Source organism: Ptychodera flava, chromosome 2 (assembly GCF_041260155.1).
Source record: "Ptychodera flava strain L36383 chromosome 2, AS_Pfla_20210202, whole genome shotgun sequence".
Taxonomy (NCBI): domain Eukaryota; kingdom Metazoa; phylum Hemichordata; class Enteropneusta; family Ptychoderidae; genus Ptychodera; species Ptychodera flava.
The window spans coordinates 50,379,370-50,401,194 of NC_091929.1; the positions used below are offsets into that span (position 1 = coordinate 50,379,370).

A 21,825-nucleotide genomic window follows, 5' to 3' on the forward strand; every position below is an offset into this window, starting at 1 on the left:
TATTATTTATTGTTTATTTGTTTATTTGTTTATTGATTGATTGATTGATTGATTGATTTAACATTACAGACATTTGCACCTTATGGAATCATGAAACAAGTATTGATTAGAAGACATAGTGTGTGAGAATACCATTGTTTTAACGTAAAATTCAGACTTATGTTCCTGTTTTGTTAATAAAAACAATGTAATTATCGTAAACATGTCTGAGATAGTATGAAAATGTACAAGGTACATGGAAATAGAAAAAAAAAATCAAAATCGGACCAATATTGGGCAGTAAGTGGCCAAAAGCATTGAACCTATAATACCGGAGCGGCCATTTCGATTTATTTAAATTAGGCAGTTTTCCACTCCTTGGATTTTGAAAGACTTTTGATATGTTTTTTTATGTTTTTTCTGTGGTGAGTAGTGCAAAAAAAATTCTGTTGCAGTTTGTAGTGGGTCATTTCATATATATTGACTGGACTAAATGTGTTCTAAAAGTATACGAATTATGCACATATAGGGAGCAAATTACTCTGCCAACTACAAATGAAAGATGCATTTGCCCCTAGGGTTCTGTTCTCATTCCACAATCTAATCTCAAGTTTTCAGGCACAACAAGTCACAAGCCATCACGTTAGCAGCTTCTTGCATTTCAGTTCGCACTTATTCTGTCTCATTGTTACCTTTAAAGGATTTCGTTCTGTTACCCTTATCACAATTACACATAACCTAGGTATTTGAAAAATTTTAAGAGCTCATATAGTTGAACACATGCCAATATGACGCCATACTCTCAAACTTTTTATTTGTAGAGGGCATGCATTAAAGAACAGATTTTTTGTTTTTCTTGAAACGCCATTTTCTGTAAAGACTGATACAGATTGTTTGGTTATCCGGGGAACAAAAAAGTAGACGCCACTTACAAAGAGGGCAGAATAATCAGGTCTGTGTAATTTACTGTCATCTACTTTGGTCTTCTCGACTGTATGTATTGCAAAATTTTATTTGCGGTAGTTGTTTTCATTCTCCAGCATTAGTCTCTGATACAATGGAATGAAAAGAAATGTATTATTTGAAATGTATATTTACAAAAAACAGAAACACAAACACAAACAACAATATTTACCTGGCTGAGGTTAAGGGACGACGTTTTTCTGATTTTCATCGGAACACAACACAAACTCAATAAATTCATATCAAACATTAACAAAAGCATCCTACTTTCAAATTTTCATTTGAAAGCTCCTCTCAATAAATCACATATTTAGACCTGACTATCTACAAAGGTCGTCGATATACAAAGAGAATATTCTCGACATCAACACACACACAAAGCCAACAGATACATTCCAGTTCTTGCAAAGAAACTCATGCCATCCGGCAGCGACATTCAAAGATTTATTTATTTATTTATTTATTTTATTTATTTAACTTTATTTACTGTCGATATCATGTTCGGCCAATAAGGCCGATCTTCCACAAGGTCGACATTAAAAATTTACAGAATGACAGAGGGAAAAAAAAATACAAGTACTAATACAAGCAACAAACCAGTCAAAAATCAGGTCAAGAAAAAAAAACCAGCAATTAGGACAATAAGACAACTAACACTACAACATAAGGCAAGAACATATCACACCCGATCCATGAGAAATTTATACAATTGCAACTTGAAAGATCTCAGATTTGGGCTGTTTTTCAAAGATGAGGGGAGTTCATTCCAAAGGACAGCACCAGAATATGAAAGGCTTTTTCTCAATATTTCCGTACTAATTTTTGGCAAATACAAATTGTTTGTTGAAGTTGAGCGCAGAGACCTGGATGAATGAACGTTAGCAGGCTGGAAAAGATTACTCAAATAATTTGGACACAAGCCATTGACAATTTGGAACATCTGGACCCCTTTTTGATAAATCAAGCGACTACCAAGTGGAAGTAGGCCCAAACTTTTAAACAATGGACCAGTTGGTTGATCCCATTTAACCCCACAAACTAAACGAATAGCTTGTTTTTGCAACTGAAAAGTTTGTTACAGTAGGATTGATCACAATTTACCCAAACAACCGTACAGTAGTCGAATGATGATTCAATATAACATGTATAGAACAATCTCCGTACCCGTAAGGGCAAGAGATGTCGTATTCGTCGTAACAAAGCCAATTGACTAGATAGTTTACCACACAAGGAATTCACATGAGCGCTCCATGGAAGATTACAATTCAGAATTACTCCTAGGAGTTTTTCGTCGCTAACATTTGACAATGGATCATTATTTAAAGATAAATCTAGGTATGATGTGGGTAAGCGTGATTGTTTCTGATGAGAAGTAAACACCATAGTTTTTTGTTTTGCTGAGTAAACTAGCATCCTGTTTGAATTACACCAAGATGACAAATGAGCAAGGTCGGCTGTTAAAACAGACTCAAGCTCAAAGATCTGATCAAAGGTGAAACATCACGATACATCAGAACATGTTACAACGAAACTGATTTTACACAGAAAGTTACACAAGTTAGTGAAAAATTACAAGACCGACAATACAAAAAGAATGAAATAGAATGCATGATCAGAGAGACAGATCATAAAAGCAGAAAAAGACTGCTCGAACAATAAAAGAAAGAGATAATGCCACTTAATAATACAAGTCTTCATAACAACATATAGCCCGTACATAGAAACAACAAAAATCAAGCAAACCCTGACAGAAAACTGGAGTGAATTTGAAAAAGACGAATCACTAAAAAGAACTGTTCCAAAACCAACCAATAATCGCATATAGAAGGAACAGAAATATAGGCGACACACTCATAAGCGCCAGACTTCACAAAAACTACAATAGCTTAAACTAAGGTTCATACGAACCTACACAAACACAACGAGATCAAACAGTAGATATTCTAGCTTTCCTACTTGAACAACAAACGTATGTGGAACAACATATTGCCGTATAAAAACAATCAACCATTCAACACGTCTCACCAATCAAAAATGAATTTTAAGCGACTGATGAAGAAAACTCTGTTTTCGAAACGTAGCGCCAAAGGATCGTAGTGTCACAGCAATCTCTCCGCTCCAGTGCGGATTAACACAAGACACGTAGATTACGGGTACGTCTCGCAATGGCCTAGCACCATTTTACATAGAACAGCCAAACATGTTATACACTTATATTATACACAATATCACACACAAAACGCAAACAACCCAAATATGAACAATGTGTGGAATTGCTTTCCCTTTACTACCAATACTATTTAATTCCCGTGTGATCTGTACACCTTCCAGAAGATTTTAAACCCCATTTCCCTTGCCTCGGCTCTCCCGCGCTGGCACACCCTGTCAATTCAGGCACGGCTGTTTATCTACAATATGGGGTAAAATAAACAGCATTTGGGAAACTGATAATTTTACAATTACCAGCTAGTATTGAACCCATGTTGAGTTTCACAACTGTGGTGACAACCAGTGTACCCTGTTAACACAATATCACCACACTAGATATAACTAGACTTCAAACCAGTTTAACTGTGTTTGATATGAATAAACCGCCCACTTTTAGGGTGAATGTCCTAAACAATGCGTACGTTCAGCCGGTGGCTTTTAATGTGAAATAGGGAACAGGTTATTGGCAAATTAACAACCAAAACACAATGAATACATATTCTCTATAGTTATACTGAGATTTCTTTCAATTTTATTTAAATATTTAACACCATATACATTAGCATCTTGCAAAATTAGACAAATATTGATCTGAAGGTTAAGTGTGTGTACCATTTGTTTACCCTGAAGAATGTACAATTTATAAGAAAATAAAAGTAATAAGTGTTGATTCCATAATACCAGGGCGGCCATTTCGGATTTATGCAAATAAGGCATTGTTTCACTCTTTTTGTATTTATTTTTATCTATTTATTTATTTATTTATTTATTTGTTTATTGATTGATTGATTGATTAAACATTACAGACATTTGCACCTTATGGAATCATGAAACAAGTTTTGATTAGAAGACAGAGTGTGTGAGAATACCATTGTTTTAACGTAAAATTCAGACTTATGTTCCTGTTTTGTTAATAAAAACAATGTAATTATCGTCAACATGTCTGAGATATTATGAAAATGTACAAGGTACATGGAAATAGAAAAAAAAATCAAAATCGGACCAATATTGGGCAGTAAGTGGCCAAAAGCATTGAACCTATAATACCTTAGCGGCCATTTTGTATTTATTCAAATTAGGCAGTTTTCCACTCCTTGATTTTGAAAGACTTTTGATATGTTTTTTTATGGGCTTTTCTTAGGTGATTAGTGCAAAATAAATTCTGTTGCAATTTGTGGTGGGTTATTTCATATATTGACTGGACTAAATGTGTTCTAAAATTATACGAATTATGCACATATAGCGAGCAAATTACTCTGCCAACTACAATTGAAAGATGCATTTGACCCCTAGGGTTCTGTTCTCATTCCACAATCTAATCTCAAGTTTTCAGGCATAACAAGTCACAAGCCATCACGTAGCAGGTTGTTGCATTTCAGTTCGCACCCATTCTGTCTCATTGTTACCTTTAAAGGATTTCGTTCTGTTACCCTTATCACAATTACACATAACCTAGGTATTTGAAAAATTTCAAGAGCTCATATAGTTGAACACATGCCAATATGACGCCATACTCTCAAACTTTTTACTTGTAGAGGGCGTGCATGGTCGGTTTATTAAAGAACAGATTTTTTGTTTTTCTTGAAACGCCATTTTCTGTAAAGACTGATACAGATTGTTTGGTTATCCCGGGGAACAAAAAAGGAGACTCCACTTACAAAGAGAGCAGAATAATCAGGTCTGTGTAATTTACTGTCATCTACTTTGGTCTTCTCAACTGTATGTATTGTAAAATTTTATTTGCGGTAGTTGTTTTCATTCTCCAGCATTAGTCTCTTGATACAATGGAATGAAGAGAAATGTATTATTTGCAATGTGTATTTACAAAAACCCTTTTGAAAAGGCTATCTAGATGAAATGCGATGTAGTTCACTAAATGTGCATGTAGTCACATCACCATTTGCAGTGTCTTAATATAAATTTGGTACACATTTTATTACATAACTTGATGAGCACTCTTTCCATAAATGTAATTTGCATTTTTGTTAAACCTGTCTTCCTATAATTCATCTGCTGAACTATTTCTGACATTCCCCAGTACCAAATAAAAGATGTCATATAATGATTGCCTTATTTGTTATGTCTAGCTAAAAAAATTGGAGAATTTGACGATAGCTACGACTATAATTTTCGATATAAACTTTGTGGTATGGGGTAAGTTTTCGTCATATTCCGTGAAAACTATATAAGATATTGCATATAACAATATGTCATTTTAAAAACTAATAAATAACCTTTCCATTGGTACCAAATAACTATGGTTATGTAATAAAATAAGCTCACCAGATGACCTACAATGAGACAAAATCAACAAAAACGCATATGAGTCTGCATTGCTGGGATTTTGCGGTACCCGTCAGAATATGCCTGTTACAGCTATAGAATCCCAAATTGTTTCTGTTAAAAGTCTACTTCATATATCTGATATGTCCCTGTACCAAACACAACAGATTTAATAGCAAAAATGGCTAGATATTTTGTGTCTAGCTAAAAATTGTAGAATTTGATTTTAGCTATGACTGCAATTTTCAATGTTAACTTTTTGGTATGGGGTAAGTTTTGGTCATATTTTATGAAACCTATACAAGATATTGCATGTTACAGTATGTCATTTTAATTGTTAGTAAATTATCTTGCTAATTATACCTAATAAATGAAGTTATATTCAAAAACAAGCTCAGCAGATTACATATAGGAAGACAGGTTTAACAAAATTGCATGCAAATCTGCGACACTGTGATATTGCGGTACCTTTCAAAATATGACTATTACAGCTGTAGAGTCCCAATATTTTTTCTGTTCAAAGTCTATATCATATTTATGACATGTCCTTGTACCAAATAAACCAGATATAATAGCAGTGATCAGTGGCTTCTCTGTTGATTAACTTTTGAACGGATGTCTAACTGGTGCACATCACATTCAACAAAAGAGAGACATTTATTTTGATTTACAGAACACCAAGTCAGAGTCATTTTAGTTTCGAGTGCCCCTGTCTAAGTCCCAAAATCCCTCCAAGAGCCCCAAACATATGCTTGATCTTCTCAGCCCCCCCCCCCCGTCAATATTAGGTCCCCCTTCAGAGGTGTTTGTGAGTGCAGTCTACGAATATACTTTTGAATAGTCATAAATGGTGTATGAAACTTTAATACCTTAATATTCTAAACGTTTAGTAGGACAAAGTTTACATTTAAAAATTATACTCTACAGCCTTATCGGAAATTTCTGAATTTAGAAGGAAACATGCAAATTGTTCTTTTCCTTTGATCCAATCAATTAGTTTTCTCAAAAGCTCATTTTTTTAGTATTTAGTTTGCAAATACATTCGTAGCATACTACTTCTGATTAGTAATCTTTGTTTTTTAAATTTCCCTTCAATGTTAGTATTCTCAGAGTATGCTGATTATCATCACTGCACACATAATAAACGATTAATGTTTGATCCAGTGGGTTTATCTTCATTCCATAACTATTTTTCAAGGAAAATGCCATAAACCGGAATATTTTCATGTTGCTTAACATAGGTAGCTTGTTGCATTTTAAATAATGTATCTACCCCATATTTATATTTAGAAGCTTTTGTTTTATGACCTTTGTCACAATAACAAACAGCCTACGTATTTGAAACATTTCTACATCTCTTTATAGTTGGACAGCTGCCAATAAACATTTCTACATAGTTGGACAGCTGCCAATGTGACGTCATACTGTAAAAATGCTTATTGTAATGGGCGTGCAGAACAAAATTTGTTTGGCATGCATACAATGACAAATTGGTGTATTTATAGAAATACCATTTACAGCATCAGGTGACATTGATCGTTTTGCCTTTGGCGGGGCACAAACAACAAAACGCCACTTACAAAGAAAGTAGAAAAATCATGAACCACCAAAGGGCAGGCGTGTTTTGTGATTTATTTTAATGAAACTTGAAGGTTTGTGCTCATTATATTCTATTGTTCAGTCATAACCTTGTCGTTATGACAGCTCCTAAGTCAAACAACTTAGCTCAGTTATTGAACCACTCTTTTTAAGGATGGAATTTTGCCGAGCAATTTTGACTGTAATGTCTTTGCTAGGTTACTGGATGCTAAGTTCGAATTAAAAATCTACGAAAGTTTCTACCCTGGCTCTAGCTCTGCTGGTAGACAGAATTGTCCCATAGCTGCCATCGTCCAATAATGGATATATTCATTGTTCTGTTAAAGTTTGTTTGAGATGTGTGATAGCGAGTACATGAGTGTCAGTGCTTGGCCAGTATTTTTGTCAATATTAGAACATAATTCAAAGAATTCTGCTTTGCAAGTTTGTATGAAATTATCATAATTACCAATTATTATTTTTTACGAAATTATCAATTGTATTTTTAATATTTACGATTAAAATGAGATTGTTTGACTATAATGAAGAACAGCGTTTTGCTGTAACTCAATCGGTAAGACTACGAACAACGTGTCTTTCTTAACTAAAACTTGCGCGCGAGACGACGGAGGTTCAACAACAAGGCATATACAGGAAATGTAATGCAACAATATGTTTGGACAAAACAACAGCCTTCACCTTTAAACGCACTGATAACCTTGTCCACTCGTCATTCTTGAAAAATAGCGTTTCTTCTGATGAGTTTCATTTCGGAGTATCGTCATTTTAGTCAGAAATGATGAACACTCTTTCCATTCTCGGCTCGATCCTGGGGCTTGACTCGTTGACTGCCGCGGCAACATTGATCGTGATGTTGAACTTCACACCCGTCAATGTTTCTTCAGAAAACATTCTTACTGCTGCAGGGATGATTGTTACGTGTCTTGATTATCGGCTATGTTTTTTATGTTGTTTGATTGACAACGACAGGGGCTCTTTTGACGAGGTAGACAACACAAAATGCATATCATATTAAAATGTCAGTGGTGTAGAAATCAAACGTTTCAATCGCAAATCAACGACAAAGAAACACAAATTCATAAAAATTCTACTATCGACGGTATTTTTTATTTTACACATAGATTTTAATACTCCATATTTCCTTATACTTCATTTCCCTCCCACGTTTGCATTTCAGGCATTTGAAATAAACTCTGAACAGCTGATTTTTGTTTACATTTTAAAAGTAGTCCAGTCCCATATCCACCACATGTGGAAAATGGATTCATCATAGTCATATGCCTATGGTGTGGCGTCATACTATAGGGATAACTGGGTCTATGCATGTGATAAAAGTCAGTATATAAGGGTTATTGTGGAAATTTTCATGATGTCACCTGAACACCGAGCAGCAAGCCAGCAGATTTCGATCAATTATGTATTGAAAATAAAATGATACAATTTCATTGTCGTCAATAGCGCTGTCGGTTAGAAAATGTGCTTTGTGGAATACAACACATTCAGGCATCCTTTCGGTCTGCAGTGATTGATAGTAGTAGTGTTTATATTGATAGCATGTCTTTGCTGTTTCCCTTGTATTACTTCTATTATAGCATCTGGTATAGAAGTTATGAATATGAATACCAGAACTGCTGGAGTAGTGACTATGACAAGATTATATCTTCATCATAGTAAGACCTATGTCAATTCGCCATATTATTTATACTGTATCAGTATGCAGCACATGTTTTTTCGATGTAGTCGGCTAACTGTGCGACTCTTACAATGGCTGAGATGTGCATCCTATTAGTATAATATATACTAAGAATATTTCCATGGCTAGACTATTAACTAGTTACCTGTGTGATGAATAAGATGAAGGAAAAAGCATCACTGTAATGATGTGCTCTTTGTCAACTTCAGCGACCTGAAAGACTCCGATAAATTCTAGACATGTAAAAAAGTTAGCCTTTTACATTTCTTAATGAAAGCATAGTATAGGTTATGATCTTTAGCCTATGACCAGGATTTGCCCTTAGGACGTGACAATTCAGTCGACGGAGTTTACACCATTCAAATTCGACAGAGCGGCCAAAGAGGTTTTTTAAACTTAGAAAGAAAGTTTTGCAACATCTTTTCATCAAACAAGACCTTCCTGCTTTATCAATGCATAATTTTTATTATTATGTCTAATGTTTGGCGTTTAGAAACATTCATATTTGTTCACCAATTAAACAAGCAAATGACCCTGCCTTTGTGAGCACAAAAGTGACAAGGCAGCCGATTAGGCCAGGTATTGCAACATCACTTTTTGAAGTAAGGGCTTTAAATTACTCCCTAAACTGCCAAATTATTTCCTTTGCTTTAAAGTGTATTCTAATGGAGGCGCGCTACCTGGCTGATGGCAATTGAGGGCACCATGAATAAAATGTACGCACAAAATAGAGTCAGTTCATTTATGTATCAAGTCTGTATTTTGCAGAAGATTTGTATTTTTGTTAATTTGACATGGATGAAATTCATTACTTAAAGAATAATTCTGCTTGTTTACTTATCTCAGTAACTTTACAATTATTTGATTTTATTGAAATCTATTAAAGGTATATAAATCCAAAGGACAGCGTGCAACTTGTTTCCTGTTGAGAATATTAGACCAAAGTCAAGTCTATTTAGGTCAGCATGTTGCATTTGTTGGAGGCGTATTCAGCTACTCTGGCAAAATGTCAATCATGGTGTGCCAGGGGCTGCACGGTATTTAATGTTTTTTTGATGGTTGACCATGAACTACATGGTCAACCACGGTCAATAAAGTTCATCCTCAGTTGACCATGGTCCCTCAGGCCAACCATCTTCAAGCCTATCACCAACCGTGGTTGACCATGATACATGACGGCCAACCATCTTCATGACTATCATAAACCATTGTTGACCATAGTTGTGATGCCCGTCAATTTCATGATCATGGTTCATTCTTCGAACTGAGGGTGAAAAGTGAGTGTGTCAATTATCACTCATTATATATTTAGAATGGCAAAATCTGTACTCCACATTGTGATGTGTTGTTGTGTGCTATAAGGAGATCTTTTGGTCATCCGCAAAGTTTTTAATTGGCACAGGCATGTGTTCAATAGCTACAATATAGCCCGAAAACGATTGAAAACTAGTGGAGTTGCTAGCCAAGAACACATAACACAATAAGAACTATTTTGTGATTATAAGATCTTGAGCATTTTGTTGTAATCTATTTAAAATCACGAATCTAACAGTGTTTTTGTGTGAAGACGAGGGCAAATTTTATAAATTATTGATAATTGCACAATCATCAAATACACCTATAACAAATTTTACATTTTTGTCTAGCTTTTTGCACTCTCAGGAAAGTAGAACCCATTAAATATAACTGATTTGTCAATTTTGTTTAGGTTTAAGTGAAAATACAAATTTCCTTTCCAAGGCTGATTTGTAGGCATTTGCTTTTCTCACCGAACGATGCATGATAAAATTTTAAATTTTCGATGTTAAAATGGCCTTCTACCTCAACCCAAATCAGTTCTGATGTAGTGTATGTTTTTTGGTGATCGCTCTTTGAAATAATTCGGTAGATGTAAAGAAAATGACTAGTACATTTATTTATTCCATATACAAGGAAATGAGACCTGGTAAATTTGATAAAACTACCCTTTTCTTGTGCTTGTGCTAATTAATGCTGGAAAATTTTAAAAAATCACTGAACTATTTCAGCCCTTGTATTAAAAATGAACACTTTTTGGTAGATGCAAAGAAATGTAATCAATATCATCTGTCTGTTGAAACCTTAAAATATTAACGGCAAAAACCAACAGTTTTTGTCTGGAATCTTTAAGGACTGTGCAGAGATGTCTTTGCAGCTTTCAGGGACCACTCCGAGGAGACCCTAAATCTTTTAGAGACCACACTGACATGACCTTGAAACTTTCAGGGACTACCCAGATGAGTCCTTTAAACTTTTAGGGACCACCCAGATGTGACCCTGAATCTTTCAAGGACTATCCTGATGTGACATTGAAACTTTCAGGACCACCCAGATGAGTCCTTAAAACTTTCAGGGACCACCCAGATGAGTCCTTGAAACTTTCAGGGACCACCCAGATGTGACCCTGAATCTTTCAAGGACTATCCTGGTGTGACCTCGAAACTTTCAGGGACCACCCGGATGAGTCCTTGAAACTTTCAGGGACCACCCAGATGAGTCCTTGAAACTTTCAGGGACCACCCAGATGTGACCCTGAATCGTTCAAGGACTATCCTGGTGTGACCTCGAAACTTTCAGGGACCACCCAGATGAGACCCTGAACCTTTCAAGGACTATCCTGATGTGACCTTCGCTCGTCAGCTTGTGCATTCACAAGCATTACTTGAAAAAGCTGACAGGCAGACGAATCACTGAAAAGATTTGGTCCAACTTCCTGCACATACAGCGTCAATATTCATGACGGTCGAAGCTAAGATTACGTAATGGCTTAACCACAGGGGGTTGTCTACATGTCCGTCCGCACGGGTGGGTAGGTGTTTCGTTGTATCGCTAATAAAGATATATTCTACTAACCTTTGGTGTTTCGGTCTTAACTTAGCACTGCCCTCAACAATCTTGCGTATACGTTTTATCAACATGCTGCGTCTATTATCTGATGAGTTTGAGTGCCTATTTTGCCAAAGTAATCAAGGGTAAATTACTAATCTGTGGACGCTCTCACCGGATTATTACCAGATTAAATTTGACAAAGTCAACAACGAACGCACCAGCAAGTATACCTTGCTGGTGCGTACGTTGTTGACTCTGTCAAAGTTAATCCGTTGATAATCTGGTGACTGCGTCCACAGATTAGTAATTTACCTCGTTTACTTTGGCAAATTAGGCACTCAAACTCATCAGATAATAGACTAAATTACTACTCTTGCTTGCCTTGGCGAATTACGCAATCAAACTGGTAAGATAATAGACGCAACACAGTGACAAAACTTCGCTAAAGATTGTCAAAGGACAAACGAAAAAATAAATCGTTACAAAACCAGCGCTAACATAAGGCAAAGACACCAAAGCCGCAAAGAAAGGTTGGTAATATAACTCTTTATTGGCACTATATATCATAGTAAAACATATTAAAATAAAATAAACCTTAGCAGAAGAACCCTGTCCTTAGACAAGACACCCTACCAATGGGGACTGACTTTGTTGCAATTCACTGTGGCTTAACACGGCGTCCTCATCGCTCCCATGAGTGATGGTCGGCCGGCTCCAAAACACGTCTTTGCATATTTATCACGCGACGAGATCTACAAGGCATGTTCTTCCCGGCATAAATGTGATAAACTGGGCAGTGGCTGAACCTTCAGTCGACTTAGACGAGCAAGCCTTGACGATTAATGGTAATTTACTCGCTGTTGAAGTATGCTGTTACTGGCCAACGCGCCGCTGGTCTGAACAGTAAACAGTTAATTATTTGTAAACAATCAGTTCATAATGGCACATTCCATTTAACCTACAGGGGCATCTAGGATTGTGCGATTGTGTAAGGTCCCGGTAAGGTACATGTTGCTCTTTTATGCTGTAAAGTTTCCCCACCATTTAACATACTATGGTTGTATGTTACAGTCTTCATGATTAATTTGGAGATATAGTCAATGCTACTTTTCTCATTAAGCGACACACTGAATCGTACACCAACTAATATGGTCCTTGCTAATTTACATAGTAAAGGTCACGGGTCACATTGTTGTGAGGCTCTGCATTGTTTCAAATCGAGTGTGTAAACAGCGTGATGTTCGAATGGATTTTGACTACTGCACTAATTCCGAGCGGGAAAGGTTGCCGATTCTGAATGTAGGACGTCCATTACCCCAATTATTTAATGACAGGACTACATGGAAAGCAACGGAATACTGGATATCTCCAACGAATTTGATGTTTGTTACCACGGTCCTTTGTGGAGTGACACTGACAGTGCTGTTCCCGATCTCGACAATGATGTCAGCGACTGTGATTGTAGCGTGAACATGACTAAGACTATGAGTCCTTGAAACTTTCAGAGACCAACCTGAGGTGTCCCCGAATCTTCCAAGGACTATCCTAATGTGACATTGAATCTTTCAAAAACCGCCGTTGCAAGACGAGTCTTTGAAACATTCAAGGACCACCCTGATGTGTCCCTGGATCGTTTAGAGACCACTATGATGTGACCTTGAAACTTCCAGGGACCAACCTGAGGTGCCCCTTAATTTTTCAAGGACTATCCTAATGTGACCTTGAAACTTTCAGGGACCACCCAGGTGAGTCCTTGAAACTTTTGGGGACCACCCTGATGTGTCCCTTAATCTTTTTAAGGGACCACTTAGTTATGACCCTTAAACATTTTAAGGACTGGCCTAGAGAGGCACTTTGAAATAGTAAAGAACCAATCAGATATGATCCCGAAACCTTCAAATGCATCCAGGTCCTCTAAACAATACAGCAATCATCAAGTTTTGACCTTTAATCTTGACATTTTCAAGAATGTGTATGAACGAGATGGATGATCCTTAAAAATTGGTCAAAAAGGATAAATTTACAATTTTGAAAAGCAGATGGCTTTAAATACTACAATTTTTTAAATACTACTTTAACATTTAATTCAATAATTACAGTTTTGATGTTTTCACTGGAAAAATTGATAATTACTAAATGCTTTGAGTAAACCCTCTCTTAGAGAGCACATTCTGTGACTTTTACTGTTCATCTTATAATCACAAAATAGTTCCAATCGTGTTACATGTGCAAAGAAGCTTGCAGCGCTAATTGGATAGTCGATTGAAGGCCAGGGGTTCGAAGTATGATGCCAAAGGCAAAAATTTTAGTATTCTTTTGGTACTAAAAGTGTTCGATTTCCGGCCTCACACATAGATCCCGGGCCTTTGATCAATGTTTTAATCACAACGCCAGCAGCCGTGGCAAAGACTGTTGGTACTGTAGCCGCTCAGTATATCGTGTTTGGCAACAATTCTAACAACATCATCATGTCTCATAGTAAAACACAAAATAATACTGCACGAACAAACACTATTGATGGAGCAGATTTCTCAGACTCTTGTAAAAGCACAATTCCATATACACAGAATTTCCACACGGTGAAAAATGAAACTCCCGAGATATTCTCACCCTGCAAATTTGTGATGTAAAAGAATCAGTCGATATTAGTAAAATCACAATCGCTGTAAAATGTTCTGTGAAATATCGCACACGTGCAGTACTAAAAGCAGACCTAGGGCCACTTACACATTGAGTGATCTCAGCCAAATGACCTGTGCATGAATGATGCCATTTTACCTTTTTATACGCCAGTAAAAGACTTTGATTCAGTGCACACGATATGCTAAATAGGAGTTACTATGCCAATCTTCCCTTGACAAAGTTAATATCATTTGCCAATCACGAGCCAAGAGGGATGAGTCTCCAAACTTTTGCTAGAATTTAACTGGCAATCTCAAATCCCGCTATCAAAAATGCCTGGATATTTAAATATACGGCGTGTCAAGAGTATGCATTTCTACTCATTCACTGGTCAACATGTTGTCATCCTCTTTGTGTCGTAAAATGGGCTTCAATGTCGCTGCGATAGAGCGTGACTCGGTCACCGTGATACATGTACACAAATCTGTTGGTCGTTTGGAGCAGTCTGCCCCAACCTCTATTCGAAATCTTCTATTAAAATGCACAGAAATATCCACATTTGTCCACAAGAAGTCGTTTAACTTAGTTTGGACCTATTTAGTTTGGACCAGTTTCTGATTCGCATTTAAGTAAAAATGTCCACTGAAGTTGATTTTAATCCAAACAGTGGTAACTTGAAACAGACGATATGTCACGCATGATGATAGCAGTTGCAGGTCAAATGTGTGCATACCAAAGGTAAAATCGTACGGTCCATATTTTGGACACTGAGAACGGTACTCTATGGATTATATATATATATATATATATATATATATATATATATATATATATATATATATATATATATATATATATATATATATATATATATATATATATATATATATATATATATATATATATATATCGTACCGTCGGCAAAATTATCTGTGGAACTGAACTCCGATGTCAGATCAGACATTGAGTTATTGAAACATCACACCCATGTGATTATGAAAATCATATCAGGGAAACGAATGAGAAGCCAGCAGAAAGCAATCTTTTGCATACAGATCTAGATGCAAAACTGTCAAAAAGTGTCATTGAGAAAGGCGATGCCACAGAGTTGTCTAATTTGACACACCAAACTCACAACGACAATACCAAAATCATGGAAGTGGTATGTTCTGGTCCTTCGCACAAGATAGCGTCGCCAATGAAGTCATATGCCAGAGTCCTAAAATGATTGCCTCCTGGGGAAATCACTGGTCAGAGCGGTACTCGAACAGGAATCTACTGCTAAAGATTCAAGGGCCCTTTAAGTGGTTACAAGAAGGAAAACGTACGCCAATCATAGGTACATCAGATAATTTAGACTGCCCTGTTCGTGGAATGAAAAATGACCCAACGGAAAGTGTTTCTGTAAGTCGTCTTGTCCCTGGAAAAATAATCGCAATCATACCAATCCATAATCCAATGACAGTAGTTTAGAATTCGTGAGACAATAGTTGTACACATAGACACAAAACAGCACAGAACGGACAGTAAAAAGACGGTACACAAACAAAGTCATATTCAAGAAAGAAAAATATATGGACCTCTGGCCAGAAGACCAAGAAGTGATGTCAGGTGTTTCGAAAATAGTAAGCGCATCCTGCCCCACATGTGGCACCCGCCATATATATCAATCTATAAATCAGATAGGTTGTGGTCACTAGCTAAGGCCAATGTCACCGATGCCATCAGTGATCATTTGTCGAAGAGAGATATTGTATTTATATACCAGCTTGCGATACCTGCCAAAAAAGCGTTTGAATGTAGAGACAAGTCTTGCTCTGGTGTAACCTTGATTTAACAGTTTGTAAGAGAGATGGTCATGTCTCTCTAAAATCACCATATGAACTGCATGCTCTAGCATATCGAAAAGCTGGGAAATGTATAACCCATATGCTCATGAGAGTGGAATATTACTTATAAGGTGTGGAAAATTGATTATACTAAAGTTGAAATCATCTCTCTTGTCATATAGCCTCGTAGAAAGGTGACCATTAGAGTCAAATTCAAGTAAAATGTCCTGATATGAAGCAGAAAATGCTGTTTCTGTAGTTTATTTAATCTCCAATTCTGGAGGATAAATCATAGCGAGATATTTACTGAATTCAGAGTTATTCATTGAAAAATGTCGTCTATGTATCTATATGTTAGATTGAAAGTTCGAGCTACAGAGACAATTAACTACAAAATGGACGGAACATTTCAAAAAGTCCTTTAGTTTTATTTCTGATATTGAATCTGAACAATTGAGCACTAAGCAAAAGTTTTATTTGTCTTTCCGGTTAACTGTCAAAGGGGTTGAAATGGCCTCTTGGTGTTTTGATTCGCAAATTTTATCATATTCGTTCTGCTAGCATATCTAGGTAATGTTAAAAATAACATCACATAACTTTAGATCGCTCAAATCATAGATTGAGGATGTACGACGTCTCTGTGAAAAAACAGATGTATGTCTTTTGCAAGAGCATGCATTATTTAAAGATGAATTATCAATGCTGTCATCGATACACACAGACTTCCATGCATTCGGTGTGACCGCTATGGACACAAAGAAGGGTCTTCATGTTGACCGTCCGTATGGCGGCACAGCCATATTATGGAAAAAGTCGATGTCTAGTATCATTTCCCCTAAATCGTATAACGATCATAGAATCATTGGTGCGGAACTCTCAACAAGTGTTGGAAAATGTTTAATACTCTGTGTTTATTTGCCAACAAACTGTAAAGATAATTTTGACGAGTTCAGTTCATATTTAGGTAAAATTCACTCAATAATACAGGATGCAGGTACGCCGTACACGGTTGTTATGGGTGATATGAATGCTGGGCCTAAGAAGCCTTTTGGTCAAGAGCTGTTGTCTTTCAGTGATGACAACAGCTATATAATTGCTGATTTGTTACACTTCGGTTACGATTCAAATGTCTATACATATGAAAGCGAAGCCAATGGATGTACTTCCTGGCTGGACCATTGTCTTTGTACAACAGCTGCTTACAATCTATTCTCAGACGCTCAAGTTAGTGATGAGTTCCATTCTTCTGATCACCTGCCACTTGTTTGTAAATTTGCACTCGATGTACTTTGTGATGACAGTATTGCCAAAGACACCTGTGTGCAATCCAACTGGACAGGGGTTGATTGGTCGTCGTTGGATGAAGAATGTATTCAAACATACTCTCTCCGTTCTGATTTTTATTTGTCACATATTCAAATTCCCCTTGAAGCATTGATGTGCAAAAACAGCAGTTGCTGCCATGGCTATCCTCTTACCGAAATGACAAAGTGAAAACTAGCTTCGAGCATGCCAGATTCATAAACAGTTCATGATAGTTGGAAATCAATATGCCTAAAAGGTGTTTACAAATAGCTACTGAAGTGTATAACCCAGGGACACTTCTGTTGGTGCTGTGTATACATATACCATACATGTTATTTTTTTGAATTCATGTTTGAAACGGGTAAGTCTGAGAGCGGATTTCAGGTCACGCACTGTTTACATGAGATAAATATATTAATATATGCATATTGCTGGCTTATTTTTTTTCTGAAGGGCAGTTTTATAAAATAAAGCACATCTTATCTGTAGAAACCTGCATACCAAATATCATAGCTATCAGACTCGTTATTTTTGAAAAACCCTTTTTCGACGAAAAAATTGTAAAAAATTCTCAAAATTACAAAACTGTAGATTTTATCATTGTTTGAAAGACTCATCACATTTTTATTATCCCCATTAACCCGCATACCAAATATCAAAGCTACAAGGCAAGTAGTTTTGGCGAAAACAATAATTTGACCAAAGTTTGACCAAAATTAAATCACAGAACATTGATAATTTTGAGTGGTAAAAAAAAATATCATCTTTGTTTGTAACTGTTTACTAAACATTCATTATTTAAATTTACGACACATATTCACGAGCACTGGACCAACAAAATCTTCATGTAGATTTGGTTTTTGTTTTCAACATCGAGTGACTTGAAAGCAGTTACTGTCAGAGTCGAAAATACCATGTGGTCAATTGTCAGCCCTACGACACAAACAAATTGAGTTTCAGTAGTGATATTCATTCGTCGATAGAGCCACGGTCACTCTACGTTATAGCATGGAGGTAGAAAGAGGGGGCTTACTTCCGGGTTACAAAGAATGCCTCGCTGCAAAACTAAAGTTTGCTTAAATTATATTCCCTTAACGAAGAATTAGTTTCTAGTAGTCTTTAAAAGCATCTTGAGTAACTTTCACGAAATATTTCAAGGATGGACGCACGAAATACATTAGATTTGTACTTACTCTATGCTTATAGTACAGCTCTGCGCGATTGAATGAGTCTATCAAGGGTTACACACAGCTGACTTCGTGTCAAAGGTAAGTCATGTGATGTCAGAGGTCATTAAATGAACACCTTAAAAACGCTTGTTTTTGTTCTAAACAAAGAATCGTAACCGTAATTGTCGTATAAATTGTGTGCACAGAAATTTCAATTAGTTGCCAAAAAATCCCAGCGAATCGAATCTTCTGATCGCAAGTAAAACGGGGTCGACGCTTGACTTCCGTTATGAACCAGAACGAGGCTTGATCAGTTTGAACGTCAATTTGAACTGTTCAAGGCCGGCTGCCACGTCGACAGGTAGCAGCTGCCGGTGTCAGCTCCGTTGCTGTGAAATCGCTGTCATTTTTACACAAGAAATCATGACTTTGGTGTGTTGTGAGAACGATTCAGACGTCGGAAAATGAGTTGAGTCTGTAAAATACCATTGTAGCGGATTCCTTTGCATGTCCTGGAAGACTGGCGAACTCGACACGGCGTCACTGCATGAGTTTGTACCACCAGTGGTTGACACGAATTCAAATGTTGCCATGTAATGGCAGCAGAATGATGACAAAACCACCCTTGATGCCATCTACATTACTCAGGGTAAGTGTAGCTTTAGCCCTGCGGACAGGTCTGTGTGTTCCTGGCGTTGTACGGCCACAGCCCTGCAACGGTCTATGGAGATAACTGTGTTCTTGCAGCGAGATTCAAAATGGCGACCTCCATGGGCAAAGTGGTAAACAACCTGTCGAGTACGTTATTTTTCAGAAAACGAACGGCTTTGGACGTTAGGAGAAGTTCATCGCATCTTTTCTTGGGTCGGTTAGGAGGTAAAGGTAGGCAGGGAAAGGATTTTGCCCCGATAGAGCAGAATTTCGGCAAAAAAGACCGTGTTTTCGTTGCAGTCCGGATCAGCCCCAGTTATCTCCATAGACCGTTGCAAGGCTGTGGTGGAAGCCGTATAACGCCGAGAACACACAGACCTGTATGCAGGGCTACTGTTGCTAATCATTTGTATTTCTGTGTTGTTATAAAATGCATTGGCAAATTGAATTCAGTCAGACAGCCAAGCCAAGAATTGTGGTTAATTTTTCTATGGTTGTAACTTGAGGGCAATTTTTAGCGTTTTTAGTCAAAAATCATTTTGTTTTGAAAATTTATATTCACGATCCTTGGGTTGACCTCTGTCAGATTTATTAAAATTGTGGTGATATTTATTTATCTGTGTTTTGGCAATTTCTCTTATTTTTCTTGCTCCGCTGTCTAGGATTCGGAGCTTATCAAACAGGCTACTTTCTCAGTTGTCATCTGTCCATCTGTCTCCATCAAAAATTGCCTTCTCCTCTGAAACCGTAAATCCGATTGCTTTGAAATTTGATAATTATTCACTTGGCGTGACTTCACTGCTCAGACAAACATGACAGGTTTTGTTTGCCGCTACCAAATCAGCAACCCTTTATCAACATAGGATAACTGGTCAACTTCAGAACAATTAGATCTGCCCATTAGGTACAAACGAGGCTTTTCAACTAGACTCTGAATGTCCAACTGGGTGCCATACAATTCTGCATATTCTTGTGTGGTGAGAAACACTGCGGAATCATACATCCAACTCACCATGAAAACTATATGTGAGTGGTTTGCTACACTGCTGTGGTCATGCCACACTTTGAAGTGTCTGGTTGTGGCAAATGTTTTCACTTTTCTCTCATAGCTTCCACTGACATATCACCATCATATTCATTGATTCCTTCAGGACAGCAGCAAGGTCATCTTCTTGTAGGTTTTCAAAGCAATCGGCTTTGTTACTTCTCACACACCTGCTTCTTCATGTCGTCTCAGTTCTTCCTGTCTGATCTTCAACAGATGTATTTTTCTTCCATACACAGAATAACTGTCTTTCTTCAATTCATTGTTTTCAAGCTTCTGTACAGAGAATACCCTTGGTGCAATAAGATCTCTAATGTCGATTTCACCGCTCAATATTTTCTTTTTGGGAATGCTTTGCAGTTTCTTGGCGGACTGATGCTGGGGTAAAGTAATTTCTCCTCCTGGACCTCGTTTACGTTTACGTCTCACCTTTCTATCATAATCTCTTCCCTGCACTTTCTAGTCCACATTACATTTGTCAACACCTATACCTTGATTTCTTGTATAGTCTTTAATTATCTGACCAGCATTTGCTGCAATAACACCATGATCAGAAACAGAGGGGACTTGATATTTTCTTCCTAGCTCACTCCAATTCACACTTTGATCTTCCTTGTACTGAGATATTTCATTTATGAATTCTTCTTTATTCCAGGTTCTTGATGTATGATGTCCCACATGATTGTGACAGGATCTTTTACCCATCTGTTCAAGTTCAAGTCTACGGTTTACCCGCTCTTCTGCTGAATTCCGAGATTCAAATTCCTGAACTAACCGTGCCCTTTCATAGCAGGCAAACGATGTACTGGTACCCAATACCGCATACAAATCACGAAAGCCCTCGGCATATATTTCTTCAATCTTTCTCTTTGCATTCCTTAAATTTGATCTCCTTTGTTGTTTTGCCTGAGTTGGTGTTATTTTATGTAGGTGTAATTTTCGGAGATTTGTAAGTTCATCTGCAAATTCTGTGTTGTGTGTCTTCAGAAAGAAAGCATTGCACCTTGAATAAAGATCATCAGCTTGCTTAGACTTATCTCTCTGTGTGTATTTTACTTTGATCCCATCAGTATTTGAGCTTTTTCCAATAGTTGTGTTATTCATGCCTTCCTTGACATTGTTGATTTCATTTACTGCCTCAGTAGTGAGAATTAGTTGTTAATTGTGATGAATTTTACACCATTTTATTCAAAAATAACTACAGGGAGGGAAGGAAAACAATCCTCTCCCTGTAGCTAAAAATGCATGCGCGTAAACAGTTCCGATAGGAGATTACCCAGTGAGTCATAGCTAGCACATTGCGCAAGTCTGAGGGACCTATATATGACTCAGTGGGGAATTCCCAATTACAACAGCATTCTCTTATCAGGATGGAAGGGAGACCATTTGTTCGATAGATGCTGACTGTGATGCTGTTCTTCCATTCCGACAGGGGAACGTCTTCTGGATGTAAGTATATAGATGTGAATTCGCATCTTCTGGCTGTGTTTAACAAATGAAATGTTGCTACTTTCTTCCCTTGTTGGAATGGAAGGACTACTACGAGCAACAATATCTAAATCTTTGTTATCTTTATCTATAGTTATGATAATATTGCAAGGTGTTCTTGAATCTGTTTTTATAGCCATATTT

General features: G+C 37.0%; 1 long non-coding RNA gene across 6 annotated transcripts in view; it reads left to right on the top strand.

The window, feature by feature from the left end:
- Nucleotides 1-21,825, top strand: part of LOC139123281 (uncharacterized) — a 417,909-nt gene that overhangs the window by 144,916 nt on the left and 251,168 nt on the right. The window contains exon 1 of one of the 6 annotated variants that reach the window (XR_011549632.1): nucleotides 847-931. The exons of 3 other annotated variants lie outside the window; for them this stretch is intronic. This is a non-coding gene — a long non-coding RNA (uncharacterized lncRNA). Of the gene's footprint in view, nucleotides 1-846; nucleotides 932-4,707; nucleotides 4,829-21,825 lie in introns of those variants that run through there. 2 more of the 6 variants (XR_011549630.1, XR_011549628.1) reach the window with 2 other exon arrangements.